This window comes from Stegodyphus dumicola, chromosome 9 (assembly GCF_044657685.1).
Source record: "Stegodyphus dumicola isolate Sdum_Otavi_A_Nest chromosome 9, ASM4465768v1".
Classification (NCBI taxonomy): domain Eukaryota; kingdom Metazoa; phylum Arthropoda; class Arachnida; order Araneae; family Eresidae; genus Stegodyphus; species Stegodyphus dumicola.
The window spans coordinates 135,897,643-135,917,700 of NC_140776.1; the positions used below are offsets into that span (position 1 = coordinate 135,897,643).

General features: G+C 30.7%; 1 long non-coding RNA gene across 1 annotated transcript; it reads right to left on the reverse strand.

The window, feature by feature from the left end:
- Nucleotides 1-580: 580 nt before the first annotated feature.
- LOC118190892 (uncharacterized) lies at nt 581-11,305 on the reverse strand. Its single transcript, XR_015043099.1, has 4 exons — nt 11,158-11,305; nt 9,317-9,512; nt 8,463-8,546; nt 581-7,185 (listed from the first exon to the last, which is right to left on the reverse strand). It is a non-coding gene; the product is annotated as an uncharacterized LOC118190892 (long non-coding RNA).
- Between the last annotated feature and the right edge of the window lie 8,753 nt (nt 11,306-20,058).

Below are 20,058 nucleotides of genomic sequence, written 5' to 3' on the forward strand. Positions count from 1 at the left end.
TTAAAAAAACATGTAAAAATTTTTTGTGGGTGTGTTTCATACTTAAATTTAGTAACAATTATTACATAACATACATTTTCTCAAAATATTAAAATAATAATTTAATAAAAATACAATTGTTTAGAACGGAGCAAAAAATGGCTCACATAAGTGATGGGACACCATTAGATACTACTACGTACTACAATAAAATTTTTTTTTTTTTTTTGGTTTTTATTTTTACTCAAAAGCAATTAGGAATAATTTATAAAATAGTCTGCAGTCTTTCTCTCCAGTTTGTTGTTTGTTTTGGAATTTTTGTGTTTTTTAGCTCTGTGCAGCCATGAATGCTAAACGAAAAGAAACTTTGCCTGAAATTCGAAAATTAGTTATTAATTTGCATACTGAACGTGAAAAATCTATTAGAGAAACTTCTGAAACATGAGTCATTCAACAGTTTTCAATATCATCAAACGATATAAAAAGAATCATATGATTCAGGATAAAAGAAGACCTGGCCGACCATCAAAGCTATCCAATGGAATAAAGCGAATTATTGTTCAAAATATTAAAAAAAAAATCGAAGAATGAGTGCTCCTAAAGTTGCTGCTAATTTACAAGCATTTTATGGAATAATTGTTAATCCTGAGACTATTAGAAGAGTAATTCGATCTGCTGAATATCACGGTAGAGCAGCCAGGAAAAAATTCTTCCTAAGTGAAAAGAATAGAAAACTCACACTGGCTTTCGCAAAATCCAACATAAATAAGAACTCTGATTACTGGAATGAAGTTATTTTTGCTAATGAGAGTAAATTTGATATATTTGGTTCTGACGGTAGAATCTTTGTGTAGAGAAAACCCAGGAAAGAATTTCACAAACAGAACTTGGTGCCAACAGTAAAACATGGTGGAGGAGGAGTTATGGTATGGGGGTGTATGTCGTCCACTGGAGTTGGTAATCTTGTTTTTATTGACCGTATAATGGATCAGTACAAGTATATTGACATTTTAAATCAAAATTTGAAATCTTCAGCACGAAAATTGACCCTTCATAACGATTTTAAATTCTACCAGGACAATGACCCCAAGCAGTCCAAAATGCTTTGAACGTTAGACTCTGGCTGCTGTATAACTGTCCTGAAATAATAAAAACACCATCACAATCTCCAGACTTACATCCCATAGAGAATATTTGGCAAGAATTGGAATCAAGAATTCGCAAACACACCATTTCTTGAAAACAACAATTAAAATCATTGCTTCAAGAAGAATGGGGTAAAATCCCTACAGAAATCACAAAAAAAAATTAGTCGAATCCATCCCAAGAAGATTAAATCACGTTTTAAAAGTAAAAGGAAATCCAACAAAATATTAAAACATTTTAAGAAGTAAAATTTTTGGATAAATATTTGATGGAAAAGTAAGTGTCTCATCACCTATGTGAGCCATTTTTTGCTCCGTTCTAAAAAATTGCATTTTTATTAAATTACTATTTTAATATTTTGAGAAAATGTATGTTATGTAATAATTGTTACTAAATTTAAGTATGAAACACACCCACAAAAAATTTTTACATGTTTTTTTAATTTATTTTACTACAGTTCCCTTTCGTAAAGCACAAGTGTCCCATCACTTTTGTGAGACACTGTATTTTTACTCACTAGTAAATCATTCTTTAATGGATCATTCCAAAATTAATTGTTATCGTATGACTCATACATAATGCTGCTGGTACACATACTAACAAGGTAGTAAATGTGAACTGTAATAGTATTCAAATCTTTATAAAAGAGTAATAATGAAGTGATACAGTATCTGACTATTCAGAACTTCACCATATTTAATGCAAATATCAGTTATCATTATTTTGTTCTTCTTCCGCCTGTTCAACTAACACACAGTTTGTTTCATCTCTTTATTGCCAACTGTAATATTATAAATATGTAAAATGTGTTGAAATTCTTAAACAGTGTTATGACCTTGCAGTATTTGGATTACTTCATTGTGCTTAATATTCTATGGATTATGCTGAAAGAAAAATTACAAATGAAAGTGTAAGAATTAATTCTTAATTCAAAACTTTGTACCTTTTTATTAACCAGCATCATCATCAAGTCACACCCTAAATTTTAATCATACACATAAATTTGCCTAATGTATGCAACTGGGGTTGGTTGTAATTGGTTGAGGTCCTATTAAAATTACACAGACATGTTACTGCATATTATGATTGATTTATCTAATTATACATCATAATAAATTTCTTTCATAATGCAGAAAAGTGAAACTCACATAGTAAATACAGCAGAATTATTATGAAAAGGAAAAAAAAAAAAAAAAATCAGTCTTAACCAGTCTTCAGAAGACTTAATCAGCCTTCAAAGATGTGAACTCTGACTATGTGGAAAGAAAGAGCCTAGGCGATCTTTGAAAGGAAAATTCTGGTCTGTCATGGCTATGCTGATGATGAAAATAAGTAAAACTAATGTCTATCTGAATATCTGAACTGAAAATGAAGCACATATTTTCTGTTTCTCAAGTAATGTATGTGATAATGTAAAATATTACATTGTTTGCATAAAATAATAATATAGTATTTCACCTATTACATTCAAGCACGATGCTTATCACTCTTAAAAATTAAAAGAAGTGATCAAAGCAATAAATACTGCAATTTTTTTGTTGGAATGGAATGAACTGGCTGTATCAGTGTTTGCTTGGGCTTTCTGTGGTTGCAATTTCAGTACCAACAGCTCTGACTTACTGTCTACTCTAATGCAAACTTTGAGAAATTAATTGTTCTAATTCATTTCTAATCTTGACAACCTGTGGGTCACTGAGTGACCCATTTGAGTTTCAATAATAATGTATAATATACATAAAAATAAATTACAAAACATACATATGAAACAAACACTTGAAGAATTAATAAAAAATTTAACTGAATAATACAGTGGAACATTGTTTATGCATCTCTAAGAGGCTAAATAAGAAAGACATATAAATGAAATTTTAATTTAAGATGTAAAACATATATAGTATGTATATATTAGTTGCAAAATCTTGATACTACTAAACTACTATTCATATTACACAATTTTATTATTGTACTTTGTTTAAATATTAACTATGCACAAACAAATTTAAAATTAATATTTTAAATAAATATTCATATTTAAACAATTAAACATTTTTACAATTAATATTTTTAAAATATTTTTAAAATCATAAGAATGCAAATTTCTAAAATGAAAATTTGTAATTTTGTTAAATTGGGGGGGGGGTCATACTTTTCTTAATTACCATCTTGAATAAGTAATGCTTTTTTCTCAGGAACATTTTAAAGTAAAATTGAACTTTTTTAAAGAAAAAGTCTGTAATGTGGCATGTGTTTTGATTCTGAAACTTAAACAGAGCACTATGAATCGAATTTAGTTTTTGATATATTTTCTCTTTTGTATTATTCCACACAAAGAAATTTTTTAGGGTGCTAAAACAGGAGATCGCATTTTGAAAAGAAAGTGGGTTTATTTATTCATTTTCTTCATCATTACTACCTAAATTTTTATCTGGTAAAATGTTTTCAATAAATTCTTTTACTGTGCATAACTCTGACATCACAGTTTACGTGTTCTTCTATTCAAATATTTAATACCATTAATTTCCAGTCTTCTTCATCTATAATCACAGTTTCATCATCAACACTCTCTTGCCTCTGGATTTGCAAATCCCCCTTTAATGAACCAATTTTTAATTGTTTGTGGCTCTACTTGAATTCAGCCAAGCCAAATAATAAACATAGCCTCAAAATACACTGCTGGCCATTAAAATTGCAACCAGAAAGGGATGATCTGACGAACCTCAAAATCACATGAAAGGAAGAAGAGGTTGGGATTAGACAATGCAGACGGGAGAAACAACATCTGAAGCACTGCATAAAAGAAAAAGGTACTATTCGGTTTCGAGGGCCGTAACAAAATTGCAGCGAAAATGTACGCGCAAAAGCGCCAAATCTAGCAAACGCGGCCATTTAACAGCGCGCTAAATCTAGCGTACGCGCTGATTTCAGATTGCGTAAGTTTATATAGTTCTATATTTCTTAAGATGCCATTGAAATACTAATTTAATTTTTAAATCCTTTTTTGATTTTAAATCCTTTTTTGATATCCTATGGATTAATTTGGGAATTGCCCATGACGAAAACTCGGCAATAGAATTTTGGGTAAAGTGCAGAATCACCCACTGCTTGACGCGTTTTTAAGAATGGCACATACTCGGTATCCATGTGCACATCGACCCATTTTCACTTAAAAAAAAAAAAAAAAAAAAATACTAAAATTGCACAAAAATGGCACTGTGCACACCCTTGACTTTATCTATGTACACATCGACCTATTTTCACTTGAAAAGTAAAAGAAAATTGACAAAAATCCAATTGTTTTTACCCTTGTAAAAAGCGGCAAACAAATAAGTGCGCGATTCTGCACTTTACCAAGAATATTTTCAAAGAAAAGACATCATTCATTATAGAAAATTATGTTTGAACAACCAGCGAGATGAAATTATGCTTTAGCGATAAGTCGGTAGCGAAATAGCGATGCAGGCATCCATTCAGTTATGTCTAGCAATTTTTATATAAATTATAATAATGATTTGAAATAGTTATTTACTCTTATGCTTCCATTCAGTCATGTTTAGCCTTTTTCATATAAATCATAAAAATAAAAAGTATTACATGAAATTAATTTTTCATCTAAATTAAAACATCAATCTTAAATAGTTATTTACTATTATATACCTCCTTTCTTGCCGCAATTATTAGGGTTGCCGCAATTATTTTTGGCAGCATTGGCATCAACAATAGTTTGGCGATTTTTTACGGCCCTCGAAACCGAATAGTACCAAGAAAAATTATGTAGTTGATTTCTCATTCGGAAAGCAATCTGTAAGGTCGGAGTTTGATCAGAATATTGTGTTATGCCTCGAACAAGAAGAAGAAATGCTTACCAGTGGGCGTTGGAATTTGATAGTGGCAGGATCATTGCCTATCGCGAGTATGGATTATTGTTCCATGATATCGCCCCTCGCACTGGTCGACATCCAAACACAGTCATGCGAATATGGAATAAGTGGGTTGCTAAGGGTCATACTGAATGTTTAAATTTTAAAGCATATTGTAACTATTTTCTCAATAAAATTTATCTTATTAATCACCAAAAACGGACTGCTTCAAAATGAAAATACCATTAAGCCAAAACATCCTCTGCATACTGGTTTAAATTTTGGTTGAGTTTAACGTGCAGCCAAAAAGGAATACTGATGCCAATTCTAATCTATGACTGTTTTACACAGTTTCAATTCTTGGCAAAATGTGACTTTTGGAAGTGGAAATTTATTATCAAATGATTAATAAATAGTCCAGATTGACTATTTTCATGACATAAAATTCATAATTATTTATATACAGTAATTTATACTATGCCTGAGAGAAGCCATATATATTCTGCTTCTTACACAAATTTTTTTAATTAAATTAAATTATAGAAATAACAGAATGTTAGAAAAAGCCAACTTTAATATTATTTTAAAATTATGTAATACTTTCAGTATTAAGATTTCATGTGACCTCTTTTTATTTCAGATTTGCGATTCTGATTTGATGATCACCAACGTAAATGTGAAATTTTCTTGCAGTTCCCATGATTCATTTGTGTCGTAATCTTCAAACGTTTGGCATGCACTTTCCATGCATCATGATAATGGCTCTTGGCTTTTAGGAAAGCAATTTTTTAGTTTTGTGAGATATATAAATTGAAATTGTTTTATGTCAGTAACTTATGTAAAGGTCCACTGTTTTTCATGTGGTATATATCTCTCTGGTTAATATATATTTAGTACTTAAGTCTTTAATTGCAAAATATTTTTAAATAAATTACTTTTCAGAAGTTTGAAAAGTAAAAAATATTTTAATACTTTAGGTGATGCAGGCTATCCTTTGGAACCATGGTCGTTGGCCCCTGTGTCTTCTTCAGTTGTAGGATCTGCTCAAATTACCTGATGTTGAAAATGATTGCAAGAACTATAGGGACCAATTCCACCAACAGTTTTTGAAACTCATTAAGAGCTTCTGCTCTTAAAATCAGAGATAATTTTAACTAGATTTTAAAACTAATAATAATAAATATTTTAATTGTATAATATGTATTTGTTTCAGATTTTGAAGTTATAGAAGCACAAATAAAACACATCCAAAATATTTATCATACTAAATCAATTTTAGATACTTACGTATTAACGCAACCAGGCCAAAATTCACATAAATTGCCAAATTTGGCGACCCTACTTACGGCAACCCTGCGTGTTATACGTAGTTTTGTAAAAAGAGCATGTGGAGATTCACAAAATTTTCCTGCATTTTCGTGCAAATTTTTGTAATTTATGAGAAAATAGCAGTGTACATGAATAAAGTCAAGAGTGTGTGCAATGCCATTTTTGTGCAATTCTGGGATGTTTTTTTAAGTAAAAATAAGTCGACGTGTACATGGTTATGGCGAATACGGTTTTCAATCAGTGCTGAAAGCAATAGCCTAAAGATTTCCGCCGAAAAAATAATTCTGCAACTTATTCAAATTTGAAACAGGAAGGGTTTAATTGCTATTTTATATTTTAAAACAAAATAATATAAAAAACTGTATTAAAAATTATCTGTAATTAATAAATGTACATTTTCTTTCTATTCATACTTTTTTACTCAAACTTACAAATAGCACCAACCTGGTTGCGATAATACGTAAGTACCCAATTTTATTACAAAAATACACATTAGAGATATTTTAGACTTTCTTTTCTCATATGAAAATTGAATTTTTGGTTATCAGTTTTAACTTTTTTATTTTTTAACTGGAAATTTTTTTTTCGTCAACGCACACTTTTTCTGCAGCCACTTTTTTTAGACTTTCAGCTGCCAAAGCTAGTTTTTCAGTTGCTACTGCTCTTTTTTCTGCAGCAGCTGCTTTTATTGCATGAAACTGCAGCTTTTGTTTATGCAGCTCAATCTGTAGTTCAATCTGTAGTATCTGTAGTTTAATGTCTTTTTCTTTACACTCAGCTATCTGCAACTGATGTTGAGCAGTGTTATTATGAATTTGAATAAGCCTATGAGCTATATGTGCTACAGCCTTAGGCTTTTGTTTCCTTTTAGAATCTGAAAATAGTAATTGAAATTCAGATATGTCAGTATAAATTAAAAATTATCTGAAAGATGTTTTAATAATAGTAAACAATAATCCGTAATATAATCTCCAATATTTAAATAGCTTGATGTGAAAAAATTAAGGGCTAGCATCATTTCACAAGCCTAGAGAGCATTTTCATTCTTTTGATTTCTTGTTTGGATGGTTTTGCTCACTTTGTCTCATGTTTTTCCATCTTGGGGATAGTTCAGTCATTAGGACAGTTTAGCTTTAAAGTTACTTCATGTTTTCTCTTCCTGGCACGTATTGTCATTACAGCTCGTTTTTTTTTTTTTTTTAGTTCAAATTATGATAAATTCTTGCATTGTGATAAAACAACGGTGCCTAGAGCCATCAAAGTTTGAATAACATAATCTACCACCAAATATGGGCATCTGGAAGCCCTAATTTGGAATTTAAAATTTGTTTTATTATCAATTTCATATTTTGTAACACTTTAAGAAATTTTGATTAACACACTCGACGATTTCAAAGTGAGAAATGGCAACACTGTACCGGGGGGGGGAACATTTTTATCTCCAGCGCGTGAAACTATGTATCGAAAATTCTAAAGATATGCTCATTTTAAAATTATTTTGTGATATTGCTGTTGAACTGAATTTTATGGTTTAAGTGCAAAGAACATGATATTTAATAAAAGTAAAACACAAAATGTTAAAAAAACGCCCCTTTGGACGTAATGTAAAATTCGAAACCTTTCAGTTAGATGCGTAAGACATCGCTTGGAAAGATGGCTCGTGTGTGATTATGATTGTAAAATAAAATATTAATTACTACAGTCCACATTTCGTTAATTTTGAATTATTTGCACAACAATGGACGCATCGCACGAACAGGGATCTTATTGTATGACCTGGGCCAATGTGGAACACTTCTGCATAATGTTACATTTGCAAACCCATTTTATTGTTAAATTCTGCATATCAGTGTAGTGTTCAAGTATTGAACTTGATATTTTAGACTGCATGACATTTTTAAACAGTGTAATCATAATTGGGAATTATTTATTATACGCTTCAGCATTTTGTTGCTATATGATGCATATTTTAAAATCTTTGTTCTGAAAATAAGATTGATAAACAACAGATAAGGGCTGTTTTAGAGGATTTATGGTAAAATTTTAAATAATGATTTGAAAATAAAATAGTTTACACTTTATGAAAAAGAAATTATGGAAATTTTAGTTAGAACATTAATTCTTAAAATGATTTTTATAAAACTGACCCACCATTTGAAACTTTCGCTATAATCTCGTTATGATGTGTTGAAGTGAAATGTTTCCTTCTGATATATTTTAATGAGCAACATCTTCCTGAAATAAAAGTAGCTGTGAAAATAGATGACTGAAAATACTCATTATTAAGAAATATTATACAAATAAAACACAGCTTTGAAAATATGTATTATTAAGACTTTTATACAAATAAAATGCTTTCATTTAAGGCAATGAAGTTAAAAAAAGTATTTTAAATAACCTTTTATCATTAAAACAACAAATTAAAACTCATTGAATGGCTATAAAAATTGTATGTAACACTAATATGCCTTTATTTAAGTACTCCAAAATCAAAATTTACAAGGTAGCATTTAAGAATACTCGTAACATTTAAGAATGTTACGAGATGAAGAATATGCATTATTTAAAACTAAAAACATACTGCATTTTCAAACCTGAAAAACTAGGTGCAGATACATGTTCTCTTTCCTGGGAGATACTAACAAAACTGGAAATGATTTTCACTTTTATATGCAAAAGTTACAAACTTATCTTGTAGAATAAAACTGAGTACTCTTCTGTTATAGAGTCTGATTCAGAAATATATGTGTGTATACACATACTTACGTAGAAATGTATGCATTTCTGAATTGGATTCTAATAGTGGAAGAGTACCTAAAATTCCAGACGAAATAAAAGATGAATATTATTTAAATTTAATACAGGGATGTGAATGTGGGTCATAATAACGAAGCAATAATTCTGAAATATATGTACATTTTTACTTCACAGTGTATATAACCAGTCATTAAAGCTTTTAGCATTTATTTTCTAACATGATTAATTTTAAAAATTGATATTCTTACACTGCATTCAAAATCAACTGCGGATTAAGGAACTTCATCATTTCCATGTGACATAACGCTGCCGAAAAGTGAATGAACTCGCTCCTCTAATGGTGTCAAAACTTCTTTAATTTCCGGGCCTCCTCCAGTTCCTCTCTTGTGTTGAGCTATTTTTTGCTGCTTTCTTATTGATAGAAAATTTGTAATCTCTCCATGTCTATATAAAACAGTTATATTGATGAAATTTATAATTTGTATTTTATACAAGTAAAAAATAATTACTGCTAAGCTCATGTTGTATTTTGTCACTCTTCACAGAATTATATACATTGTGATAGAATTATATACATTTTTTCTTGTTGTAACATTGGTGTAATTTAAATATACAATAATTTTTTTATATCATATAATAATACTATTTTCTAGTCTGTTAATCTTTCATGTGCAAGGACTCGTATGTACAGAATGCTTAAAAAGGAATCATATAAGACTAGATTATATTCCTAAGCAATTTATACAGAAAGATATACTCTAACAGAATTATCAAAGTAAATTTATTTTGTGTAAAGTGCACGATTTGTAGTCATGTCAAACTCATAGACTTACTCTTTTAATTCTTTAACAATTGTATAATCATTCTGTACAATAATGTTATGAATATGATAAAATTTCAAACTCTAATCATCCTGAAATATTCTATAATGTGCTTCTACAATGTGTTTGCATTTGTTTTTTTTACAAGTGTGGGGGGGGGGGGAACAAGAATACAAAAGTACAAAGAACAAAATCTCATGTCAAAAAATATAAATTGAATTACGGGGTACTCTACATTATCCATGTAAGGATTATCTATGTGTGTGGTGCCAACACAGTCAATGCTATAAGAGTTACTATTTATGTAAAAAACACATGCATGACCAAGAACCGCTAAATTGCATGTTTAGTTTTAGTGATTATCTCATACAATTTATTCTGCATGTGCATAGGCAAAGGTATTGTTTTAGTTGATCACCAGAGTTTTTGTATTTTTCATACATATTTTCTTCTAATTGATTTAAAATTTTAGAACCTAAACATGAATAAAAAATATGCTAAAATACTAAGGGCAAGAAAGCTGTTTTAACTATAAAATAAAAACTCACATTAAGTGAAAGATTTGGACATGGTTAATTGACAATAAATCTTACTAAAGAATATGGAATTAGTGTGCTAACTGTTTGTGATATTGTTAAGGTAACCAATCTTGTTCGAAAGGCATTTTTCAAAATGTTTGTCATATTTTTGAATTTATGTGATTTTTTAATGAACTGTACTCAAACTTAAATTTAATCACTGCAAAAGCAATAAAAAATCATTATTTTGAGAAATGTATGCAAAAAACTGAAAATTTTATATCAAAATTAATAAGAAAATCAACCATCACTGGCAGGAAAACATTGTTGTTAAAAATATATTTTTGGCTTTATTTTATACATACTACCCAGAAGCATGCATTGAATTAGAATAACTTGAAAATATTAATTTACGAGCAAAATACGGCCAAATACGTCAGTAAACACTATTTTTTTTAATACACACGCTATTGAAGAAAAAATGCTGTAACTTAAATTCTATGGGATTATTTTTTTTAATTTCTAGTCTGCATTATGCATAATAATGTGATTCTTTAATGAAAGTTTAGCGTTATCATGGTTGCCGTGAATATAAATCATGAAAAAAACTATTAATAAAAAAATCACATTTAAAGTTTTTAAAATTGTTACATGACATATATACACAAATATTCACTAAAAATGCTCCTGCGTCGTGACAACGTGAGAGTATAATATTTAAAAGAATAGAAACATCAACATTATGATTGCCTTTTTGGCATTCTCGAACTTTCGATTATTAAACAGATTAAAAAAGTGCAGAAAAATGAAGCTTTAGCTGATAAATTAGCGCAGGAAATTTGTACACAAAAGCGAAATCTCCTCGGACAGACAGACAGACAAAGTAGACAGATGTCTTGTTTTGCACCCGCTAAGTCTTTCTGCACCGATGGGCGAAAAATCAAGCATAGGTGCGAAGGAAAGGTATATAGAAAGAGGGGCAATTTCGTATTTGAGGAGAGTAAAAAGGAACTTTGTACATTTTTTACGAGTTCAAAAGACCAGAAAGAAAAGATGGGACAAAATAAAATTTAAAATAAATGGCCCAAAAATAATAGAGGGAAAAAAAAAAAAAAAAAAAAAAAAGAAAGGGCCTAGAGAAAGAAAACGAAAAGAAGTAGAAAATATCCTAAAATACGATTGTGTGCATGAGTGTAGTTAAAGAGTTCATCTGCAAAAATTAGTGTCTTTAAGAAGCAAACTTTAGCTAAGTTTAATAAAAAAAAAAAAATAAATGAATGAATTCCTATATGGTACTGTGTATGCCCTTATCTTGAGACCTAACTAGAAAAGACATATATCATCACAGAGATGTACATAATATTTTAACTAAAGTAACATCAACTATTGCCGTTCCCAAAAAATTCATGTATATTTCAGAAAAACAGTAATTGACAAAATCATAAATCCATACACAGTGTGAGAGCATATCAACAAAAATAAATTATACAGTTTATTTTTCTTAAATATTAGTTAAATATAAAATTAATTTATTATAGTACAAGTTTAATAAATTCCGTCACCCTGTATTTATATTTGATCATAATTCCAAGTTTGATACCTGAAAAAAAAAGGTCGGGGATCTTAGTTACAAAAATCACAATCTATACTCATCGATGGTCAAGTGATCCCCATTTTTTCCCTCTCAAGAAATTCCTAAGCACGAAGAGGGGGGGGGCCTCCGAAGGGTGTGAATTGCTGATAAGAACGGTCTACTGATAAGGAATGTGGCGTCTCTACGGAATAGTTACGAAGAAAAGAACCACATGACTTGCTACTATTATAATTGTATAATGCTAGAATCTTATGAAAAATAATAAATAAAGAAATTTAATTGCACTCTAGTGATAGAGAAACATATATTGTATAAAGAACAGAATGTTACTTATCTGAATATTCCGTGTCAGGGCCTCTTTTGGATTTCTCGCGTTGGTAGTAAACAGCTAACAAAACATCTGAAGTTTCGAAGAAGCGAAGTTTCCTTTTTCAATTTGATGAATGAGACATTGCATAGGAAAGGTGAATTAAACTTTTTTAGAGAGTTGAAAATATTTACTGAAACAGTTATTTAAAAAATTTCGGAGCTATGTTTAGACACTGCCTCCAGCTTTCGTGATCGCAGCGCCAGCCCCCATAACAAAATCCCAAATCTCCTCGGAAAGCTCAATGTAAACAAAACAATAAGTTGTTTCCAAACGTAAAAGATAAAATACATAATGAAAATAATTTGCCACATTCTCAAAACATATTGAAATGCTTAAAATTATTTAATTTATAAATTTCCGCGTTATGCGGAAAAAAGGAGAAATTGCACCTTTAATCTTTAACTTCCGGTGTGGAAGACAGTTACTTCCGGTTTGTTGTATCTCAGAAAAACCGGTATATCTCCACTTCTAATCAACATATCATGAACAGAAAAGCTGTTTTCGATAGCTAAGACTATGGCCTTAAAAAATATTAAATAAAAAAATGAGTTTGTTAATCGAAATAGGCCTTTTGAACGAGGTCGACTACCTTAAACAAGAAAAATTCATTGAGCAAAGGTGATTTGAATGCAGCAATAAAACAGCATTTTGTAAAACATGCAGTGAAATTTGATAAATATTTAAACTTTCAAATACAAAGTAAAATTACTTTTTATTTAAAAGAAATACATACATACAAGACCAACTTCTTCTCTCACACTTTTAATTAAGTTCACCATTCAGAATTTGAAACCTAGGGTCTGACGAATCACACACCATCCATTCTGCTGTATCCTCAGTACTAACTCTGAACATGCAGGAATTTCGAAGAGAATGTTTCTTAATTCTCAAGTGACAATTTATCCTCATCTTCCCCTGCCTCTTCTCTTTCCTTTTCTTGAGCTCCATTTCTTTCTCTTCTTCAATTAATTCTGAAAGTGATTCGGATAGTTGGAATTGTACTGTATATGTAAATTTTAATATCTCTTGTATAATGTACATGAAAGACCTAAGAAATAAAGCGTCAGCAGAAAAACTTAAATTCAGGTAAATGGCTGTCTCGTCAATAGTTTTAGGGACTAATGTTTGTTGCCATATTTGGAAGAAATCCCCAAACTTGGCAAAATTTTGATACAATCCCTGTATAACTGCAATTGTATATGCCGTCGAGTAATTTATGGGAAAAAGCTATACCGGAAACGACATCATTTCTCAGTAAATCAGAGAGTTAATCACAACCTTCATATTTTTCATCTTATCAACGAGAGCGCTTCGCACTCTTAACATCTTAATTTACACCACCGCCTTAGGGCAATGATTCCAAAGCATTGCTAAACAGCAATTTCTTGCTAAAAGAGTATCATTAAGGAATATAAGTTCTTTCAGATCTTAGTTTCGGTCAGATTTCAAGTCAGAGTATTGAAAGATCCCTGTGAGTGCTTAACGCATTTTATACTGTCCTATATTTAACGGTTTTAGTAGTTTATAAAGTGGTAGCTGTTGATTGTGCTCTGTCATACTGAGAAGAGCTGTACGAGTACTTTTGTGAAAAGTTCCAGAATAGTAAACTATTCCTTTAGAAGAAAAAATTTTCATCCAGCTATCATTAGTATCTATCTTTGGAGAGCTGGTTTAAATACGCATTATCGTAATATATACAAATTTAATGCTTTGTTCTTGTACAGTTTTAATTTTGTTAATCACTCACACAGTTTAAAATGTGTTAATTTCTTTACTCCACAGTGATTGTGTTGTATTGATTTCTTATCCTGTTATATAGAAAATAATCAATATCTCATTGATAGTACTCTCTTAACATATGCGAGGACAATGCGTTCAATGATGTACCTTTTGATAAATGGCTGAAGTACATTACTGAAATGAACACCAATTTAAAGTTTTTCTTTTCATGCATTTCTTGAATAAAAACTTCATTTCTTTTCATGTACTATTTCTTGAATAACTTCTTTGTGTGAATTTTTATTTCCTCTGGTTAACTTCTATTAATTTTTAATTCAATCATTTAAAAAATATTTAATTATTTTTTTTGTAATTGCCGAGAAAAATTATTTACAGTTGGTTTATAATATTTAATTACCTGTTTAATTTGACACAAAAAATTACTTACCTCTGATACCAAATTATTGTTGCTTTATTTAGTGTGTTAAGGGCTCGATCTTGTATCTCTTCTACGTGGCAGACCTGCCAAAGGCAAATCATTATAACTATTTTTCAGGCTGTTACGCAGATGACACGGCTCTTGCAGTGAAGTCTGCATGTTCCAACTTAGGCGTCAGAAAACTGCAGTCGCTTATGCCGCAGCTACAGTTTGGTGTCAAGAATGGAGAATTTCTATTAGCACAGCTAAAAGCTAGTTACTCATCATTTGTAAGATGCACTCATTAACGCCAGTTAATATTAAACTACAGCTCTTTAATATTGAAGTATTTTCAAGAAAGCTAAATACTTGGGTAAATTAAATTGGAGAGACCACATATGTAAGGGGTGAAACTACTGGAGCGATACAAAGTCTTACTCCCCTCTTAAACTCCGACTTTAAGCTAGACCTCAGAAGAAAAAGGAATCTTTCATCGCAGTCATCAAACCCCTCTTTTCATATGCCTCACCCGCCTAGGCCGTTATAAGAAATAATGACCTGGAAAAACTGCAAATAACACAGAATAAATTGTTACGAGTTCTGACATAAGCGCACTACCTTGTCTCTAACCACACTTTACATAAGGATTTGAAAATAGAGCGAGTTCTAAAGTTCCATAGAATGAACAAGAACTTCTTTTCAAAAGCAAGAAACTGTCTGCATATGATAAAAATTATAAGTCTTCGATTATGTCATTTGTAAGTAAGGATAGTGAATTAAAACTACTCGCAGCCCACCTCACCCACGACTAAAATTTTATGACGTAACACTTTTCGTCACTGTACATACATATGTATACAGCTACTGTATTCTAAATAGTCCAATATTAAAATTTTGTCTGATTTTTACATGTTATTAATTACCTGTTCGATTGTGTCTGTTTCTTCATAATGCATTTATTCGACACACTCGTGCAGCGTTCGAGTTGCCCTTTACTGCTCGAACGATTTTCTTTTTCAGGTCTTGTGACTTATGGTCATCTCTTGGTCCTCTAATACTTTAACAGTTCAGACTTACTACATCATGCACCCACTGGGCTTTAATTCATTGAGCTGGACTCAGCAGGATATCCTGGCCATACCTGTTCGGATCGAATATATTATCAAACTTTCAGGAAATCGTTGGGCCTCTCCCATCGTCTTGGTTAAAAAGAAAGATGGCTCAACTAGGTTTTGCATCACCTTATTAATTATTAGTTAATTCCCTCAGTGCTAATGTCTCACATTGGAGTGTTTATTCCATAACAAACAAGATCACGTAACCTTTGTGTATGGGGTTTTGTTAAAGATAAGGTTTAAAGTACACCACTTTAAAAATGCATTCACAAACTGGAAATTGTGAATCAACATTGTGCTTGCTTTCATAAACATACAAACACATGGCAAGAACTGATTTATGGATGGGATATTTACAGAGTTAACTAACGGCAGCTACATCAAACAATTTTTAAACAAAATTCTGTGCATATTGCTATTTGTCTAGCGAACAAAATTATTTCCGATTTTTTGTTTACTCAAATTGCAAGTAACCCTAAATACACTTTTTTAAGCAATAAGGTATATCTAATATTTGCTCACCTTTTCCACAATGGGTTGCATCCTACAAAGACTTAATCTAGAGGAAACAATTTCATACGAGTGTTTCTTTCCAAAGTTTGCATTCTTCTCAATTAAAAATTATGGAATATTTAAAAATTTTATATAAAATCTGGTAACTTGTTTGGTATGTCAGTAATTATTTATTTTGCTACCTAGAAGAAAGTCTGATTTAGTATCTGTGAAAGACAAGTTCTCCGTTTTCACTGAATTTCCAGATGCTGTTTTTGATGACTCCGAGGCATTTGCCGTGCAGCTGGTATAGTGGCCGAAACGCCGTCACATGGACCTCCGACCTAAGGTTCTACACCAATCAGAGTTATGTCCATGCAACGGAAAAGAATCTACCATCCACTGAATCACTGATAGTAATATTACAATGCTAAATTGACAATGTCATCTATATAATAATCTGTATGAAAATAAATATACAATTAATAAATCATTACATTGTCATGGTTAGGATCTATGTTGTGGAGATTGGAACTTATATATTAACCAGTTTCTAAACCTATGTCTTCTTCAATATGTCATAACTTCACGTTCTTATCAGTTACACACCTAATGATGGTGTGTCCATATTATTGTTGCAGTTATCCACAGAGTAGGCCAGTCACATCAGTTCAGGCAGTTGAGAGTTCCATAGCTCAGAGTATATGATGTTGTGTAGACTATTCTATGTTCATATAAACTGGATTCCAAGTTAACTTTTGATAAATTCGAAGTACACTTTTGTTAAGTTCATTGTTCATGTAAGTACTACGAGTCCACTTTGATACATCATAACTTTGTGTCTTTAACAGTTTGCACACCTCATTATGTGTGTCCATAGCAATATGTACACTATTTTACAATTATCATCAGAAGCAAATGTTTTGTAAATAATTAACTTGGCTCCCAGATGATTAAAAAAAAAAAGGAAGGAAAAAACTAATTCTTAAATTTTTTTCAATACAATTCTAAATTGTGCAAAACTACATATATATTTATAACGATTCTTATCTAGGCAATAATTTATCTTATAGAATAAATGTCCTAATTAACATATTCAGATTTAAAATACAATCATTTTCAAAAACTAAAACAAAATAATATAGCAATAACATTTAATTTGCTATTTTAAGACATAGCCTTTAACTGTGAACATAACCCTTTAAAAACAGGGCAAGCGTAAGAATTAGAAGTGTGACAAATGTTGTACTGTGTGTGCGTTTCTAAATTTGATCTTAAACAGTTAACACAAGATAGACCCTTTTACAGTTCGGAACTAAATTATCATGCGTATGAGCTCAAAATAAAGAAGTTGTACAATTTCAAATATGGTGGCCAAAAGCCTGGCAACCATAGCATCTTAAAATTCGAATATATTTACAAAAAATACAAGAATGAAATCCGACTTAAACACAACCTTTATGACCCAGTAATGTCAAAGACTGCTTTCTATTTGTAGAATGAAATTCTTAATATTTTCTGCGCATTTAAAGCTTGTGACAAAATTTAAATTTGTTTCTCTCAGCAAGAGCAGCCTCAGTTACATTAATAGGAACTCCAAATAAAATAATTCCAACCACATGTGATCTGGGTACACATGTCGAAATATTGGCATCTGGAGATGATGATATCAAATGTTTAAGCTGTTCTTGATGCTGCTGTGTATCAAAACCTATCATAAGATCCCTCGAACGAGTTAAAAGCATATTTGTAATATGAATTACTGTATTTGATACATCAATTTTAACTAACTTAGATTGAAATTCAGACTGGTTGCGATGATGGAGACAATGATAACATTGTCTAAATGACATTTAGAAGAATTACCAATCATAGAAAATTTATTCTTAAACACTGAAATTCAGACTGGTTGCGATGAGGAGACAATGATAACATTGTCTAAATGACATATAGAAGAATTACCAGTCATAGAAAATTTATTCTTAAACACAACTGTTCTGGTGTCTTCTGTCAAAGAAACTTCCCTTACTGGGATAAGTATTTGCGAAATTTTATCTTTTCTGCCAATTATATTCGTCTGAAACTGTTTTTATTATAGGAATGAGAGTCTAAATATGCATAATTAGTTTGAATGCAAGAGTCTGAGACAGTTATTGAATTTGTTTGGGAAAATTTATTTTCAAAATGTATTGAAATGAAATCGGTATTTGTCGCTTGATCAGTTAGATCATCTGCTGCAAAAGTTCTCTCTTCAACGAGTTGTTTAAGATCCATTACAGACTGTAGCATAGGTGCCGTTTGCCTTTTTTTGTCTAATTAGATCAGCTTGTGAGCTAATAAGTTCCAAATTGCTTTTAGATTGTTTAAAAGATTTCGAAGCCTTTTAGTATCTTTCCTGGATAAATTTAGAATTTCTTGCTTTTGAACTTTAGAGTGAAAATAAGCAAAATCTGCCAAATCCTTTTGGTTTTCTAGTTGGACAGCACTTTCAGCCATGATAAAGACAACGGAAAAGGACTCTCCCAAAGAATCAATTAACAAAATAATTAATTCAATATCTCAAGTAGATCCAGTATTTAACATTAGAGTCTATTGAGTTATCCAAGAAAGAACCACAAAAGTTAAATTTCTATCATTATGTGAATATTAAAATAATATGAAGATAAAATTTAGAAAAATAGTGGCAACTTCATACATTTAAAGGGAATGTGGTGTACCCCAGAATTGCATAGAGTTATGGCGCTGACTGTCATAGCGATGGGCCCAGGCTTAAATCCTGGAAAAAGGCATGGCTGAAACATCTGTCCCTTCATGAGAGTGAATGGTGGCCACCTATTAAGTGCTTCCGTAATGAAATGGCCACTACTTCCAGCCCTTGTAGTGGCACAAGGTTAATGACTATTAAATAAAGCACACATGACATCACAGCTAAAATGCATTCCCATTAAAAAAAAATTTGAATTCAATGCATATGAGATTTAAAAACTATATTATTAAAACCTATTTTTAAATGATTCACACCCACAGTCTAAAAGTTTTAAATTCTTAGATTGTCTTTAGAAATTAAACAGCTATTTTAATAATAATGACCCTACTCCATCAGAGAAAATAAATAAAACAACCAAGGGCTGTGATGTTTGAATGCTGCAAGTAAACACCCTTTGAAACCTAGCGTTGCTAGCAACCTGCAGTTTACAGTACGAGCCACTTGAGATCACAATAAACAGGGTAAACAATTTGTAAAATGTTGACTTGACAGCAAAAGTCAACTGCAATTCCCCACCGAGTAAAAAATATCAAGATAGGAAAACAAAATTTAGTTACTAACATTGAAATATGAAAAACCAGATGTTCTCAACTTAAAAAAAAAAAAAAAAAAAAAAAAATGTGTACAGTACATTAAGATCAGTCTGATAAAATTAAATTTATTAAGAAATATTTTGCTGAAAATCACTTATGGTGGAGATATAAAATTCACTCAATTTAAGTATCATTTATTGCTAGAAAATATTTTGCTTAAAGTGTAAAAATTAAAAACTGGGAGATACAATAATCAGGAAGATCAAGAGATAGTATGAAAAAGGCAGTGAAACAGCTTTAAATCTACCCTGAGCAAAGTGTTGTAAAATAAGGATATTTATTTTCTTGGTATTGTACCTAACTTTTCCCATTATCTTACAAGCATATAATATGAGCCCCATTCCATGAACACAAATTTTTGCCTTTTGTTATATGACTTCATTTATCAAGTAAAAATTAGGATAATGACTGAATTATTATTTACAGGATATGTATTTGATGCTGCATTTAAATACAATTTAACATTAAAGATAAATGAACAAAATCCTTAAAAGAAAATGAGGACCTTTATCTGTAATTTGAAATATCAGATATTTCTCTGCAGTGCAAAGAAATTTTAAAATCAGTTATGACAACAAACATG